The sequence below is a fragment of the Erinaceus europaeus genome, chromosome X (genome assembly GCF_950295315.1).
Source record: "Erinaceus europaeus chromosome X, mEriEur2.1, whole genome shotgun sequence".
Taxonomy (NCBI): Eukaryota; Metazoa; Chordata; class Mammalia; order Eulipotyphla; family Erinaceidae; genus Erinaceus; species Erinaceus europaeus.
This window is the reverse complement of record NC_080185.1, coordinates 74,500,952-74,519,816: the sequence shown is the minus strand read 5'-3', so window position 1 is coordinate 74,519,816 and position 18,865 is coordinate 74,500,952. Positions and strand designations below refer to the sequence as shown.

Genomic DNA, 18,865 nt, shown 5'->3' with positions numbered 1-18,865 from the left:
GGAGAATACAGATGAAATACTAATAAGCCATAGTCTTATTATTATTATTTTTGTGCAGACTCAAGTATTTAAAAGGGGAGAATAGCTGCAAGGGGAAAGGGGATTAAATGTCCTATGGGGAGGCAGAGGGTAATTTGGTAGTGAATAAGGTGTGTTGACACTTATTTTGTGGAGATGCAAGATTGCACTGCTATAACAAAAACAGATTTTAAATAAAAATTTATTCAATAAACTGGAACAGATCTCAAAAGGATGAAGCTGGTCCAAAATATCTCATCTATCTGGAAAAGTCCAATCTTTCCTCAACCAATACAAAAAAAAATAGTGCACTCATAATCTGAGACTCATTACATTGAATATCTGATAACAAAAATCACTACAAAGCAGCAAGAAAATGTAGTCTCTAGCTTGGAGAAAAATCAGTCAGTAGACACAGAATCAGAAATAACAGACATAGTAGAATTGGTAGACTAGGACTTCAAAATAGCTATTATAAATAAATTCCATTGATTTAAGAATGTGAAGAATATATGAGGATAATAAGGAGATAAATGGAATTTTTTTCTGATTATCTTTAGTTTTAGGCTTTTGATAATTTTTTTAAAATAGAACTCACAGACAAAAAATGCAGTATCTATAAGTGATCAGAGCATGGTTCTCCAACATTGATATGTCAACAGTTTGTGTGTCATATGTGCACATCTGACTCTAGAATGACCAGTTAGCTCTGTATATAAGTCTGTGCAATGACTACATTAAACCAGAATTAAGAAACAGAAATCAAAGGATCAATAGATTCTTGTATACCTACAAAGGTATAATAATAGCTCACTGTTCAAGGGCATAGCCTTGAGAAATATGAATTAACAGGGAGAGAAAAAGGAAACAAATGTGAAACCTAAAAAGCCTCTTCAGTTTCATCAGTTGAGAGATTTGGTGACTGATATTTAATGCAATCAGGAGAGAAAAAACTGATCTCTGTCCTCTGTAAGGCTAAGCTGTATTTCTTACTCCACTTTCCTGCTTTCATTACAGAAATCCCACAAACTCATGCTCACTGGCAAACTGCTTTCAATATTAGACACAGTGTTGTGTCTTTAAAATTCATGCGGAGCCCCAGAATTTCCAAGAAAAGCCAAGTAAATCCCATCTTCAAAACTGCAAAAAGTAAAACAAAACAGAACAAAACCCAAAAATAAATAAATAAATAAATTCACTGAATGGGATTAACAGCTCTTATATACTTCAGAAGAAAAGGTCAAAACACATGAAGGCAAAACAACAGAAACTCTCAGAAATTAATACCAGAGAGAAGAAATAAGAAAAAATGCAAAAGGCCTTAAGTTTATGTATGAGACAATAAAATAGTTCTAATATAAGTTTAACTGAAGTCCCAGAAGTAAAGGAAAGAAATAAGGGATAGGGAAAATGACTGAAATATTTACAAATTTGATGAAAACTATAAACTCCTATATCTTAAAATCTCAGTGAACCCCCAACAAGATAAACACAATGAAAATCATACCAAGGCAAAACTACAGTCAGATTGCTGAAACTAGTTATAAAGAGAAAAGCTAAGAGTACCAAGAAAAATAGCACATATACAAAGGGAAAAAAAATAGAATGATCACGACTTTTAGTGGTGAATTCAATGTAGTGTGTGTGTGATTTACAATGATGCACATCTTTTTTAAAATATTGATTTATTCCCTTTTGTTGCCCTTGTTGTTTTTTATTGTTGTAGTTATTGTTGTTGTTATTGATGTCATCGTTGTTGGATAGGACAGAGAGAAATGGAGAGAGGAGGCGGAGACAGAGAGGGGGAGAGAAAGATAGACAGACAACTGCAGACCTGCTTCACCGCCTGTGAAGCAACTCCCCTGCAGGTGGGGAGCCGGGGACTCGAACTGGGTTCCTTTCCTTACGCAGGTTCTTAGGATTTGCGCCATGTGCGCTTAACCTGCTTCACTACCGCCCGATTCCCTATGATGCACATTGTAAACTTGTATGGTGTTATAATGTGTGTTGCTTCCATATAAAAGAAATGATCGCCAGACCTTCTGCCTTCTGCAACCCACAATGACCTTGGGTCCATTCTCCCAGAGGGATAGAGAATGGGAAAGCTTTCAGGGGAGGGGATGGGATATAGAGATCTGGTGTTGGGAATTATGTGGAGTTGTACCCCTCCTATCCTATGGTTTTGTTAATGTCTCCTTTTTTAAATAAATAATTTAAAAAAGAATAAAAAAGAAATTATCATTGATTTCTGAGAAAATAAAACAGAAGATAATAGAATGTAATTTCCAAATTTCTGTATGAAAAAAAAAAACTACAATACTCAGTGAAAACATCGTTAAACATAGGATAGTGGGTTCTCACTCCTCTTTGGCAGAGGATGATGACAAGTTCGTGGCGGGTGTGGAGGCTGATACTTATCATGGGGAGGTATGAATCTGTACATTTGTGACAAAAAAAAAGCATTATAAGTAAATATTTATTCAGTAAAATGCACAGAACTAAGTAAATATTTTTTTCCAAAATATAAAAGATGGCCAAGAGGGTTAAAATAACTAAGTACTGAGGAAATGCAAATCAAAACCACTATCAGATTTCAGATGTCTGGAGGCATGACCTTGAAGTAGTGTCAGTCATATATTTGCTTCCTCAAACAAACAGAAAAGGCAGCAAAAAAATATCACTTGAAAACTCATCACATCACAGCTGTCACTTATGGGAAGAAACACATTTACCAATAGGTGGGTGAGGGCATGAATGGTTAGTGGGCTGAAAAGGGGTGAGGGAGAGATTTTCAGGACAATAGAAACCATTTGTGTTGGCAGCCAACTCTATCTTGGTAGCTATAAGGTGCAGTGCATTGCCAGATGCAGGAAGTTGGGAAATTTCTGGGCACTTTACCTATGACCTGAGGGGCATCAGTATATTGAACTGACTGCAAGGACTCACCAGTGTATCAGGGAAAAACCTGGCTAAGGGTGAAAGCCATGTGGTCTGTCCTCACCCCTAGGGAGGAAAAACTACTTATCCAACAAGCGATTGATATCAAACATCTATAAAGAAATCATACAACTTAGCAAAAGAAAAAAACAGCACAATAAAAAGTGAGTAGACAATTTTCTAAAGAAGAGATATGCATGGTCTACAGACATATGAAGAAGTGCTCCACTTCAATAACTATATGCCACCAGGCTAGAGAACCTGGAAGAAATGGACGGTTTCCTAGATACCTACCAACTTCCAAAACTAAGTAAAGAGGAAGGAGATAACATGAACAGGCCCATCACAGCTAATGAAATTGAAACAGTTATCAAAAATTTTCCCAAAAATAAAAGTCCTGGATCAGATGGTTTTACAAATGAATTCTACAAAACCTTCAAAGAAGAACTAATACCTCTACTTTTAAAAGTCTTCCAGAAGATTGAAGACACTGGGATACTCCCTCCCAGCTTCCATGAAGCCCAATCACTCTGATACCAACAGCAGACAGGGACACACAACCAAAAAAGAAAACTACAGAGCAGTATCTCTGATGAACATAGATGCTAAAATATTGAACAAAATTCTAGCCAACTGGATACAGCAGTATATTAAAAAGATTGTTCAAAATGACCAAGTGGGGTTTATCCCAGGCATGCAAGGTTGGTTTAATATACGTAAATCAATCAATGTGATCCACCACATCAACAAAAGCAAGACCAAAAACCACAGGGTCATATCAATAGATGCAGAGAAGGCTTTTGACAAAATACAACATCCCTTTATGATCAAAATACTACAAAAATGGGAATAGATGGAAAATTCCTGAAGATAGTGGAGTCTATATATAGCAAACCTATAGCCAACATCATACTCAATGGTGAAAAACTGGAAGCATTTCCACTCAGATCAGGTACTAGACAGGGATGTCCACCATCACTATTACTATTCAAAATAGTGTTGGAAGTTCTTGCCATAGCAATCAGGCAGGAGCAAGGAATTAAAGGGATGCAGATTGGAAGAGAAGAAGTCAAACTCTCCCTATTTGCATATGACATGATAGCATACATAGAAAAAACTAAGGAATCCAGCAAGAAGCTTTTGGAAATCATCAGGCAATACAGTAAGGTGTCAGGCTATAAAATTAACATTCAAAAATCAGTGGCATTCCTCTATGCAAACACTATCTTAGAAGAAGATGAAATCCAGAAATCAATTTCTTTTACTATAGCAACAAAAACAATAAAATATCTAGGAATAAACCTAACCAAAGAAGTGAAAGACTTGTATACTCAAAATTATGAGTCACTACTCAAGGAAATTGAAAAAGACGCAAAGAAGTGGAAAGATATTCCATGGTCATAGGTTGGAAAAATTAACATCATCAAAATGAATATACTACCCAGAGCCATCTACAAACTTAATGCTATCCTTATCAAGATCCCAAACACATTTTTAGGAGGATAGAACAAATGCTACAAATGTTTATCTGGAACCAGAAAAGACCTAGAATTGCCAAAACAATCTTGAGAAGAAAGAACAGAACTGGAGCCATCACACTCCCAGATCTCAAACTGTATTATGGGGCCATTGTCATCAAAACTGCTTGGTACTGGAACATGAATAGACACACTGACCAGTGGAATAGAACTGAGAGCCCAGAAGTAAGCCCCCACACCTATGGACATCTAATCTTTGACAAAGAGGCCCAGACTACTAAATGGGGCAAGCAGAGTCTCTTCAACAAATGGTGTTGGATAAAATGAGTTGAAACATGCAGAAGAATGAAACTGAACCACTCTATTTCACCAAATAAAAAAGTATATTCCAAGTGGATCAAGGACTTGGATGTTAGACCATAAACTATCAGATACTTAGAGGAAAATATTGGCAGAACTCTTTCCCACATAAATTTTAAAGACATCTTCAATGAAATGAATCCCATTACAAAGAAGACTAGAGCAAGCATAAACCTATGGGACTACATCAAATTAAAAAGCTTCTGCACAGCTGAAGAAACTACTACCCAAACCAAGAGACCCCTCACAGAATGGGAGAAGATCTTTATATGCTATACATCAGACAAGAGGCTAATAACCAGAGTATATAAAGAACTTGCAGATCTCAACAACAAGAAAACAAATAACCCCATCCAAAAATGGGGGGAGGACATGGACAGACTATTCACCACAGAAGAGATCCAAAAGGCCGAGAAACACATGAAAAAAATGCTCCAAGTCTCTGATTGTCAGAGAAATGCAAATAAAGACAACAATTAGATACCACTTCACTCCTGTGAGAATGTCCTACATCAGAAAAGGTAACAGCAGCAAATGCTGCAGAGGTTGTGGGGTCAAAGGAACCCTCCTACACTGCTGGTGGGAATGTAAATTGGTCCAACCTCTGTGGAGAACAGTCTGGAGAACTCTCGGAAGGCTAGAAATGGACCTACCCTATGATCCTGCAACTCCTCTCCTGGGGATATATCCTAAGGAACCCAACACACCCATCCAAAAAGATTTGTGTACACGTATGTTCTTGGCAGAACAATTTGTAATAGCCAAAACCTGGAAGCAACCCAGGTGTCTAACAACAGATGAGTGGCTGAGCAAGTTGTGGTATATATATATGTATATATGAATATTACTCAGCTATAAAAAATGGTGACATCACCATTTTCAGCTGAACTTAGATGGACCTTGAAAAATTTATGTTAAGTGAAATTAGTCAGAAACAGAAGGATGAATATGGGATGATCTCACTCTCAGGCAGAAGTTAAAAAACAAGATCAGAAAAGAAAACACAAGTAGAACCTGAACTAGAATTGGTGTATTGCACCAAAGTAAAAGATTCTGGGGTGGGTGTGAAGAATACAGATCCAAGAAGGATGACAGAGGACCTAGTGGGGGTTGTATTGTTATATGGAAAACTGGGAAATGTCATGCATGTCCAAACTATTGTATTTACTGTTGAATGTATAACATTAATTCCCCAATAAAGAAATTAAAAAAAAAGAAATCCTCCACTTCACTTATCATTAGAGAAATACACTGAGATACCATCTCACCCCTGTGAGAATGGCTTACATCAACAAGACAGGAAACAAAAGATATTGGTGAGGTTGTGAAGAAACGGAACTCAGTTGTACTGTTGGTAGGGCGGTAAACTGGTAAAGCAACTCTGGAAGACTGTGTGGAGAATCCATTAACAAATAAAAATGGTATCACTTTATGGTCTAGTGACACCACTCTTAGGCATTAATCCAAAGAATATGCAAACACTAATTTGAAAGGACATGTGCATGCCCCCAGCTGATAGTTGTATTAGTCACAATTGCCAATGAGGAGAAGCAGCCTAAATGCCCATTGACAGATGACTACCTAAAAATGTTAGGGGTTTTGTACTCCATGGAATACTATTGTGAATCAAAAGTGATAGTATTGCATACTTTGGGACAAAAATGGATGAAACTAGAGATGATAATGTTTAGTGAAAGAAAAAAGTGAGGGGGCCAGGTGGTAGCGCAGTGGATTAAGCACACATGGTGCAAAGCGCAAGGACCAGCTTAAGGATCCTGGTTTGAGCAGGGGGTTTACTTCACAAGCGGTGAAGCAGGTCTGCAGGTGTCTATCTTTCTCTCCCCCCCATGTCATCCCCTCCTCTCTCAGTTTCTCTCTTTCCTATACAACAACAACAGCAGCAATAACAACAATAACAAGGGCAACAAAAATGGGGAAAAATGGCCTCAAGTAGCAATGGATTTGTAGTGCAGGCACTGAGCCTCAGTGATAACCCTGGGGGCCAAAAAAAAAAAAAGTGAAAGACTACTACCAGATGATTTCAGTCCTATGCAGAATCTAGACAACTGAAACACATGAACTGGCAAAAGTAAAAAGAGAAAAACCCAGAAGTACACAAACTGCCTCAAAGACTTTGTGAGTTCTATGGCAGTTATTGTTGGGAGGGTGGAGGCACAGAGCTGTGGTGGTGAGTGTGGTGAGGTATATTCTGTAATCTTATAATCTTGTAAATCACTATTCAGGTTCTCTTCTCTATTAATCAATTAATCATCAGACAAATAAAAATCAAAAGCACAATGGGATATCATTTCACTCCTGTTTGAAATGCTATATCAAAATGACTACAGATATCAAAAGTTGGTGAGCATGTGGAGAAAGGAAAGCCTTCTGGTGCAAATAGAAACAGGTAAAGTTCATTTTGAAAAACAGTAATGAGATTCCTAAGGACAAAAATGAAGAATAGGACTATGATATGATCCAATAATCCCCAATATGGGTATTTATATAAATGAAAATGGAACTGCTATCATTGATATCTGCATTCCCAATGTTCATTACATCACTATTTACAATAACTGGGATATGGAAGCAACTTCAGCGGCCTTAAAAAAATGAAGGGAAAAGTAAATACAATGCGCACACACGTGTGTGTGTGTGTGTGTGTATGTGCCCACGTGCACATGTGTGAACGCACACATGCACACATATTGGAATGTTATGCCAACATGGCATTCAAGACAACATATATGAAGCTGAGGACATTGTTTTAAGTGAAATAAGGAAGACAGAAAAAAATCCTGGATGGTATTGCTAACATACAGAATCTAAAAAATGAAATCAGATTTCAAATCCACAAAACAGAGTAGATTGGTAGTTTCTAAGGACCAAAGAGTGGGATAAAGGTTGGTCAGGGGGTCTAAAGGATATAATGTACAATATGTGACTATAGTTCATATGCCATATTGTATATTTTTTTATTTTCCAAGAGTAATTTTAAGTCTTTTCAACATACAAACACACAAAGGTATATGAAGTGATTGCTGTGTTGATCTGATGGTGGAAATCATTTATGTATCTATATAAAATCATTACATTGTATTTTCTCTATGTATACACATTACATATATGTATACACTGACATATAATGGTCTCTCATGTCTTACTAAAGCTCAAACAAACAAAATGAAATAAAAGAGCATTTAGAATCAGTGAACATTTTCCTTTGAATTATCTTTTCTCATCGTCTGCCATTTGATAATTCTGTTTTTATCCTGTTTGCTAGAATGCCCCAAATCAATAAAATAATTAGTTCTACCAAATAACTAATAAAAAAGACAAAAGTATCGTTCAAAACTTAAATTAAGGAGTTAGGTAGTAGGTAGTGCACCCAGTAGAGCACACATATAACACTATGCAAGGACCCCCATTCAAGGCCCTGGTCCCCACTTGAAGGAGGGAAGTTTCATGGGCAGTGCTATAAGTCTCTCTCTCAACTTCTGTCTCTATACAAAACAAACAAACAAATAAATAAATTAAATAAAGAATTTAAAAACAGAGAATTTGTTGCTAGTAGACCTATACTATAAGAAAAATATACTGAAGCTCTTTAGGTAGGATCTAATTTCTACTACATGGAAATTCAAATCCACATAAAGAACTGATAACCATTAGAAAGGATAAATATAAACAATTTCATACTCATGTTAAAAGTTCTTTAAAAGATAATTGGAGGCGGGAGGAGCGGGCAGTGGTGAACCTCGTTAAATGCACATGTTCCCCTCTCAATTTATCCCTGTCCTTTCAAATAAAGAGGGGGAGAAGGGGGGTGATGGCCACCAAGAGTGGTAGATTCATCATGTAGGCACTCAACCCCAGTGATAAGTTTGGAAGCAATAAAAAATAAAAAAATAATAATTAGGGGGTTGGGAGGTGGAGCACCTAGTAAAGTGTGCATGTTACACTACACAAGACCCTGGTTCAAGTCATGAGTTCCTACCAGCAGGAAGGAAGCTTCACTACCTGTGAAGCAGTACTGTAGTACTGCTTTATTTCTCTCTCTCTCTCTCTCTCTCTCTCTCTCTCCTCCTCCCCCTTCAATTTCTCTCTAATTATATCCAAAGTAAAAAAAAAAAAAAGGATATAGATAAGGAGAAGGAGGTGGAGGAGGAGGGGAAGGGGAAGGAGGAGGAGGAGGAGGAGAAAGAGAAGGAGAAGTAGAAGGAAGAGATGAAGAAGGAGGAGGAGGAGGAGAAGGAGAAGGAGCATAAGAATGTAATTAGGGGGCTGGGGAGCTATCACAGTGGTTGTACAAAAAGACTCTTGTTCCAAGTTCAATTCTCACCACCACCATAAGCCATAGCTGAGCAGTGCTCTGGTAAAAACAAACAAGACCACTTTGGGAGCAGTAGGTCCTGTGGTGGCTGGATAGGTTTATTACAAAGAAGTACAACTAAAGGGAAAACAACAACAACAACAACAAACAAAAACAAAACAAAGGAGGCATTAGATAAGTGGAACACAGTGAAGTAAACAAACAAAAAAAAAGTGGCACAGCCCAGCTGAAAATAGGAGTGTGGTCCAGTTTGTCACAGCTGATACTTTCTAATCTGAGCACTGCATCCCTTGACTGGTATGAACAGCTGTCTAGCCTCACTGTACCCCTTGTTATGTCCCATATAGCAGTTTTCCTTAGAATGTGATCTCTTGCCTGGTTAGGTTCTGATTCTTCTCTCCCATCCCTTCTTTAAGTTTCTGAGTCCTTTCCTCCGAAGTATTGGCACCATTAGACTCCCTGATCAAAAGCGTGGTAATGATATTTCTGGTTGTAATTGCTATCATCTCTGTAACTTTACTATTGATTAGTAAATTGCTATTTTGAAATCCTAGAGTTTTATTTCCACCTAAGTAGAAACATAATAAGAATATGGACTGTTGGCTTAGTAGAGGAATCAGAAAAATATTTGCTTTCTCAAATCAGAAATGCAGCAGCTACATTGAAAGGAGTTGAAAAGATTAAATTGAAGTGAAGGCTCTGACTTATCAAAGGAAGCCATTTGCATCAAATAAATGGGGCAATTTATAAGAAATGGAAATATGACTAGAAGGTTTTTTTTTTTCTTTTTTACCATAGCACTGTTTAACTCTGGCTTATGGTTGTGCAAGGGATTGAACTTGGCACTTTTGAGTCCCTTTTCATAGTCATTATGCTGTCTCACCCTCCCCCAACTAAAATTATTTTTGTGTCATTAATTTATAGCATCTTGTGCAGACATTTTCATGTGGTTTCTAAATAACTTGCTATTTAAGTTTTGGTGTTATTTTCAGACATACATTTATAGTTAAAAGAAAAGAAATGGACTATTTTAAATGTAGACACAATAAGCTCATTAAAACACAAAAACAGTTTGTTAGAGCTTTTTAAACCACAAACAAAAAACTCGCTGAAGCATCTTATACCTTAGTTATTGTACTGTGTGGGCCAGAAAAACACCAAGTAACTTAGAGAACAATAAAGATATGAATAGTAGACAGCATTCAATTGTTGCTGGGTGAGAGTTAGTAAACTAGCTCATACCACTGCCTCTTTTCAACATAACCTGTTGAAGCTTAACTCTAAACATGAAGACTAAGATAACAACTCATTAATGGAATTATATTTTCACACTGGAAACAGAAAAACCTACATATGTGACTTGACCTGTTTTTACACGTAAGATGTTATTTTTATGTGAATGGTTGGCAATAAATACAAATGGGATTAAAATAAATTAAAATTAAATTAAAAGTGTCAAATAAGTTATTTGAATCTTACTATTTATCCTGGAGCTACTTTGTTTATATTTGCTTGGAGGGACAAAAACAGTAATGGATGAACACTATAGGTGCTGTGATATTATAAGAGTGCATCACCAAAATACTGCCATGCACTCACAGGGGAGGGGGTGGAACTCTTGATTCACTTATGAATGTTCTTGCTGTAGCACTAATAATTATTAACTCTCGACCCTGGACTTAATCGTGTGTGACAAAATGGAAGGTATACAGAAAGTGACTTCTGCTATAAACCATACTATGGTGATTGTCTTGAAGAAAACCATGTCTGTGATTACGTTGCCAATTAGCTAGAGATTTTTTTTTTGTCATGGAACACCACTTTTGCTGGAAATATGGCTAGGACATCATAATTAAATATGTGGCTATCTGGCAGACATTTCTGCAAAAAATGAAATGAACCTATCACATCAGGGTAAACAACTGATATGGCCAATAATAAGGTTCATGCTTTTGGATGAAACTAGAATTTGGGGAGACACTGTGAAACAGGAGGCACTTGGGGTCATGCACAGGATTGGGACTGCTGCAGAGGGCAGCCATGTGGCCTGCCAGAGCCTCCCTTTCTACTGCTACTGTCACTCTTGCTGGACTCAAAATTCCCAGGTTACAGCTGTTGGCAACACACTGAAGTAAAGAATGCAGGCAGTCTTTCAGATGGAACCAAAGAATCAGAGTTTTCTACAAATCTGAAGCAGGCAGACAAATTGGAAAGTGATGGCTCATTATGGTGATCTGCTCGAGTTCCTCAGCTGAGCTGAACCAGAGTTTCCTAATATCCTAGTCCTCATCAGAATTTGCAGTGTTTTGAATAGTCTGTGATCCATAGTCAGTGGCATCCTACACCAGTGGCACTAAATAAATAAATAAAAAATAAATAAATAAATAAATAAATAAATAAAAAGCCCACTTCGCAGACTGCTTTTTTTGGCTTGGAAACAGCAAGTAGTTGATTTTCCAGCCAGAGAAATTAAGACTACAGTTGATCATAATGAGTCTCCACCTTCATCTGAAAATGCATCTTCTGAGTTTGATATAGACAACTCCAGCACCAGCACAGTTCATGATGAGAACACTGCCCAGGACATGGCTCTGAAGGACACAGACAGTGTTCTTTCTTATCACCCCCAAGCTCTATCACTTTTGTGAAAGCTACTCTTTCAATATGAAGTGTTAGATGTCAGGCTGTAGCTCTCTAGAACATCTTACAGGAAAACAAAATAAACACTTCACCTTCTCTGGATGCCTGTTCTATCAACACCTCTCAGCTGATGAATGCACTGGAGGCAACAATCTTGCAAGGCAGCTGCAATATAAGGGAGATGTAGATGGACTATAGGAGAAAAGGAATTCCAGGTTGAGCAAAGAGTAGAAAGAGAAATATATGGAATGCACTCAGACCTATGGGAACACCGGGGGACCTCTCTTGGCAAATCTTGCTAGTGACTCTAAAATTAGATCTTTTCTTTTTTTATTTCTTTTTTTCCTTTTTAATATTTATTTAATTATTTTCCTTTTTGTTGCCCTTGTTGTTTTATTGTTGTAGTTATTGTTGGATAGGGCAGAGAGAAATGGTGAGAGGAGGGGCAGACAAGAGGGAGAGAGAAAGATAGACACCTGCAGACCAGCTTCACTGCTTGTAAAGCGACTCCCCTGCAGGTGGGGAGCCAGGGGCTTGAACTGGGATCCTTATGCCGGTCCTTGTGCTTCGTGCCACATGCGCTTAACCCACTGTGCTACAACCGATTCCCAATTAGATCTTTTCTAATGCGCACAAGCTGGGACATCAGAGGACCTGGAGAAGTTAAGGTTGCCAGATCAAATAACTGATCAGAGTAACATAATAGGACAATTACTTTTGGTAGATATGAACTTGACATTTGGTGTCATTCTCTCTATTTTTTAAGAGTATGCGCTGGTTGTCCAACTTTCCACGCATGAATTCTATTGAAAAATACATGAAGAAGGGTCAGGGAAGCTGCTCAGTGGTTGAGCTCAGGGATTTGCAATCCTGGGGCTCTGGTTCTATCCCTTGCACCACATATGCCAGAGATGACCAGTGGGCTGGCCATTCTCTCATAAAGATAAATAAACCTTTTTAAAAAATGAAGAGCCAACAAATACTCTGCTGCTACATGGCTAAGTATGTATGGAAATAGCAGCCTGGTGACGGGATCCACAATAGCTCAGTGTCTATGTTTGAAGAGGATGAAATGAAATCAAGATCTACTGCCCAAGTCTCTGCTTGGTCAACAAATTAATTCTGGATCACAAGATAGTATAGTGCGATGTGGTATTCTTCCTGTTTTATATTATGACAGAAGCAGACAAATTTAACTGCCAGCTGACTGGATATTCTTACCCAGGATAGAAATTCATTCCTCAACTACAATGTATGCAGTCTCTTCACTATGACTTTATACATGAAATGGAGCTACGGGAAGATGCCTTTTAATATAAGTTATTTGTTTTCCAAAGTGGAGGAAAATGTTGACTCTCAGAATGTACAATTTCAGATCGAGGGGCTTAGAAGCTATTGACGTTACGGGAAAGGGGTACCTTCCCTGTTAACAGCTTATTTCCAGGGAAGAGAAATTTCTATGAAATAAATTAGCTAGTACATAGGTGTGAATCCTGTAAACATTGTCAGCACTTCATAAGCCCTTCAGATACTCAAGTCTTGGAAAGGAAAACATGTAGATTTTAAGAGACAGGACCTAATTAATGAGTGGTCAGGCAAAGAGTTTAAGTCATTGCTTCTCACTTTGTTATTGAGTCCAATGAGTCTGTATTGTAATTTCTAGACTTTGTAATAGCGTAATTTTACTGCCTAGCCACCTGACTGGCAGGCAAGATTGCCACCACTAGCTCTTTTTACATGAGTCTTCTGGAGAGACAGGGAAGAGAGGGAGAGAGAGAGAGAGAGAGAGAGAGAGAGAGAGAGAGAACGAGAGAGAGAGAGAGAGGAATTGGGAATGTTTCCCCTGGTTTTCATTTCACTTTTAATTTTTTCTTGGTAGAGCCATGACAAAATAACAGCAAGGAAAACACAGTCAGCTAAAACAACTATATAAGAAGGAACCACGGAACAGCATCACCAGAACACAGCCTGGTCTGCCTGGAAGATGCACCATTACTTGATGGTAGGTGACAGAGAGCAGTTGGTGCAGAGGGAATGAGTGGATATTTCAGGGTAGAAAGCATAGCACTTGCTGGGTCCTACTATAGATAGCAGCATACAGGTGTATGACTTAGGGTCAGAGAAGACTGTGGGATCTTAACCCCTGACCATAGGGAACTTTCTGAGGGGCCACAGTGCTGAGCAACCCATAAGAACTAATCTTATGTGTGTGTGTGTGGGGTGGGGGGAGAGAAAACTGAAAATAGGTAAGTGAATACAAGAGAGGCAATCCTAAATCCCACTCCTTCAATGAAAAACCATTTAGGCAAGAGCAACTTCAGGCAGAAATCAATAGTTGTCTGCATACAGGTGGGGCCACTAAAACTGTCCTGCTAAACATGTGGAAAGGACAGTTTTGGTGCACTGATAGCAACTGGGATCTGGAGACGTCATGGCACAGGGCAGAGTCTATTCACTGAGCTGTGCAAATCACAAGCCTCAGTGGGCAACCCCAGGTTGTACTATGTCATTACTGTACTATGTCATTCTTCTGCTACCTTTCCCCTCATCATCACACCTTTTTAAAAAAAGTTTATCTATTATTGGATAGAGACAGAGATAAATTGAGAAGGGAAGGGGAAATACAGAGAGAGAGAGAGAGAGAGAGAGAGAGAGAGAGCTACCTTCAGCACTGCTTCATAACTTGTGAAGCTCTCTCCCATAGGTGGGGTCCAGGGGCTTGAACCTGGGTGCACTTAACCAGGTGTACCACTGTCTGGTTCTCCATTATCATACCTTATAAACAAATCCATCACTGAATTCATAGCACTAACTTCCTGCAAACAACAGGAGCTACTCAAGGTGCATGGACATAGAAAAGCAGCAGGAAGTGCTTTAAGAAATATGGAATTCCTAAATAAAATGAATCTATGTAGTAGAAATTCAGGATGTAGAATGGGAACACTTACAAAAGAAAGAGCTCAGAAGATTCATCATAAGGACACTTTAAAGAAATTAGAAACTTTCATCACAGAAATGATGGTTGACGATCACAATATTTATAGAAATGAAGGACCTATTTACCAAAGATAGAGTAAATGTGAAGGAAAAATATTGCAGAGATAAAGAGTGTTAAAAACATGTGGAATGAATTAGGGAGACAATATACTCTATGCTACACCTGAGGAAATGGGTCCTGTATTGGGGCAGCTTGGAACATTCCTACTTATAACCACAGAATGTGAGCTCTGAGCTACCAGGATGTAAAGGTCACATAGGCTCCTAAGAAGAATATGTGCCCCAGATCACATCAAATAGATGGGGTTTACAGTCAACAATACTTATACATCTTTCCCATATTTCGGAGCTACTCTCTTCCCTGATGCAGCTTTCTGATGTTTCTGCCAGCCATGACATCACCTCCCCAGACAATAATTAGGATCCACCTGCATATCAGATTTCAGGCTCAGGCAAAAAACAAACAAAACACCAGTATAGCCACAGGCCCTTTGGAATATAATTAAAATATGCCTACTAGCTATCTACAAAAGGGAGAGCCCCCCCCCCCACTCTTCATCTGCACTATTCGAGCCTTTAGGTCTGTGATTGGTCAAGAATTTGTTTGCCTTTGTTGTTAACTCTTGGCAACTACCAAGTTCCAGATGCTAGCATGATGCCGACCAGACTTCCCTGGACAGACAACCTGACCAATGTGTCCTGTCTCTCTGCTTCCCCAGAGCCCTTCCCCACTAGGGAAAGAGAGAGACAGGTTGGGAGTATGGATCGACCTGTCAATGCCCATGTTTAGTGGGGAAGCAATTACAGAAGCCAGACCTTCAACCTTCTGCATCCCACAATGACCTTGAGTCCATACTCTCAGAGGGTTAAAGAATAGGAAAGCTTTCTCAGCCACTCATCTGTTGTTGGGCACCTGGGTTGCTTCCAGGTTTTAGCTATTATGAATTGTGCTGCTATGAACATAGGCTGAGAAAGTGGCTGAGAAAGCTGTGGCATATATACACAATGGAATACTATGCAGCTATCAAGAACAATGAACCCACCTTCTCTGACCCATCTTGGACAAAGCTAGAAGGAATTATGTTAAGTGAGCTAAGTCAGAAAGATAAATATGAGTATGGGATGATCCCACTCATCAACAGAAGTTGAGTAAGATGATCTGAAAGGGAAACTAAAAGCAGGACCTGACCAAATTGTAAGTAGGGCACCAAAGTAAAAACCCTGTGGTGAGGGGTAGACATGCAGCTTCCTGGGACAGTGGGGGGTGGGAGTGGGTGGGAGGGATGGGTCACAGTCTTTTGGTGGTGGGAGTTAATTAATACGAGAGGGGGAAAATTAATTGTATGTCTCGAAGTTTTTCAAAAAACAAACTGAATTTTTTCTCAATATATGCAGTGTAATTGATATGCAGACTCTCTCAAAAGCCTAGACCAAGTAGATCAGAAGCAACCAATAACACAGCTATATACAAGATACTGAGTACTGTACAGCAAACCCTAACAAAAGGACTTTTCAAAGTTAACCCAATTACCAAATAATGTGATGATAACATTAACTATCAATTGTCTTTTGGAACCCTAAGACAGCAGGAAGCTCACTTCTCCACTATAGAGCCTCTACTTCCCCCAGTCCTGGAACCCTTGGATAGGGCCCACTTTCCCGTATGCCTCTCCCAATCCATATCAAATAATATTGCATCTGTCGACCACAACCTAACCAACACAATGATTGCCACCTCAACATGCTTCACTTCAGACTGTGTCCAGAGACTTCACGTGTGGAATGACAACCCTTCAGCTTCATTACTTGGGTTAGACCTTTCCTTTCATAGTATACTCTAATTCCATCTCAGGTGGTTCACTTTCTAACAAAATCCCAAAACCTAGATATACACCAGTTTCTGTGAGAGAGAGCATATGTTCACACGTATCCATAAACTACTGCAAAATATATACCTGAAAGCAGAAGTACACTAGAGTTTGCAGTGAGTATCCCCCTAACACTTCCTCTCCACTATTCCAAGCTTTGGGTCCATGATTGCTCAACAACTTGTTTGGCTTCGTATGTTAACTCTCTTTTCAGTCACCAGGTTCCAGATGTCATCAGGATGCCGGCCAGGCTTCCCTAGACTGAAGACCCCACCCATGTGTCCTGGAGCTCTGCTTCCCCAGAGAGTCACCCTACTAGGGAAAGAGAGAGGCAGACTGGGAGTATGGACCGACCAGTCAATGCCCATGTTCAGCGGGGAAGCAATTATAGAAGCCAGACCTTCTACCTTCTGCAACCCACAATGACCCCTGGGTCCATGCTCCCAGAGGGATAGAGAATGGGAAAGCCATCAGGGGAGGGGGTGGGATATGGAGATTGGGTGGTGGGAATTGTGTGGAATTGTACCCCTCTTACCCTATGGTTTTGTTAATTAATACTTTCTTAAATAAAAATAAATAAATAAAAGCCAAATTCTGCTGCATGCAATGTAAAAAAAAAAAAGAATAGGAAAGCTATCAGGGGAGGGGATGGGAGACAGAGTTCTGGTGTTGGGAATTGTGTGGAGTTGTACCCCTCTTATCCTATGGTTTTGTAAATGTTTCCTTTTTATAAATAAAATATTAAAAAATAAATAAAAATAAAAATCTTTTAAATAATTTACTGGGGAATTAATGTTTTACATTCGACCATAAATACAATAGTCTGTACATGCATTACATTTCCCAGTTTTCTATATAGCAATACAACCCCCACTAGGCCCTCTGCCATCCTTCTTGGACCTGTATTCACTCCCACACCCACCCCAGATTCTTTTACTTTGGTGCAATATGCAATTCCAGTTCAGGTTCTACTTGTGTTTTCTCTTCTGATCTTGTTTTTCAACTTCTGCCTGAGAGTGAGATCATCCCATATTCATCCTTCTGTTTCTGACTTATTTCATTCACCATGATTTTTTCTAGCTCCATCCAATATTGGCTGAAAATGGTGAAGTTACCATTTTTAATAGCTGAGTACTATTCATATATATATATATCACACCTTGCTCAGCCACTCATCTTTTGTTGGACACCTAGGTTGCTCCCAGGTTTTAGCTATTACTAATTGTGCTGCTAAGAACTTATGTGTACACAGATCTTTTTCGATGGGTGTGTTGGGTTCCTTAGGATGTATCCTCAGGATACAAACTGCATGTACGTGAAAAACTGGGATATACAAACTGTCCAAGTCCTTTATCTACTTGGAATTTACTTTTTTGTCTGGTGAAATATAGTGGTTCTGTTTCATTCTTCTGCATGTTTCAGTCCATTTTTTCCAACACCCTTTGTTGAAGAGACTCTTGCTTTCTCTGGGCAAAGATTAGTTGTCCATACGTGTGTGGGCTTACTTCCAGCCTCTCAGTTCTATTCCACTGGTCAGTGTGTCTATTCATGTTCCAGTACCAAGCAGTTTTGATTACAATGGTTCCTCTGTTTGCTTTAGGATTCTTTTGTTCTTCTTCTTCTAGGTCTTTAAGATGTGCAACAGGTTGTTTATTTGTGCTTTTTCTTGTTTCCTAATGTGTGCTTGTACGGCTATGAACTTCCCTCTCAGTACTGCCTTAGCTGTGCCCCAAATGTTTTGATAGCTTGTGTCTTCATTTTCATTGAACTCTTGAACCATTTTGATTTCCTCCTTGATTTACTCTTTGGCCCAGTAGTTGTTATGTAGTGTAATGTTGGGCTTCCACATTTTGGGACTATTACTAATCTTTTGTTGATTGTTAAGTGTTAGTTTAATTCTACTGTGGTCTGAGAAGATTCTTGAGATGATTTCAATATTCTTGAATTTGTTGATGCTGTCTTTGTGGCCTAACATATGTTCTATCCTTGAGAATGACCTATGTGGACTTGAGTAGAATGTGTATTCCAGTGTCTTGGGGTGAATGACTCTGAAAATGTCCAATAGTTCTAGTTTATCTATCTCCTCATTTAGCTCCCTCATGTCTTTATTGATTTTCTACCTGGATGATCTGTCAAGTTGAGAAAGTGGGGTGTTGAAGTTCCCTACTATGACTGTGTTGCTGTCAATATATTGCTGTAGCTCTTTCAGTAGATGTTTGATGTATTTAGATGGC

General features: G+C 38.8%; 1 protein-coding gene and 1 pseudogene across 9 annotated transcripts in view; one reads left to right on the top strand and one right to left on the bottom strand.

Moving 5' to 3' along the window:
- Window positions 1-18,865, bottom strand: part of HDAC8 (histone deacetylase 8) — a 340,920-nt gene that overhangs the window by 141,001 nt on the left and 181,054 nt on the right. The gene's annotated exons all lie outside the window — the stretch shown is intronic.
- On the top strand, window positions 11,006-12,708 carry LOC132535897 (histone acetyltransferase KAT7-like; annotated as a pseudogene).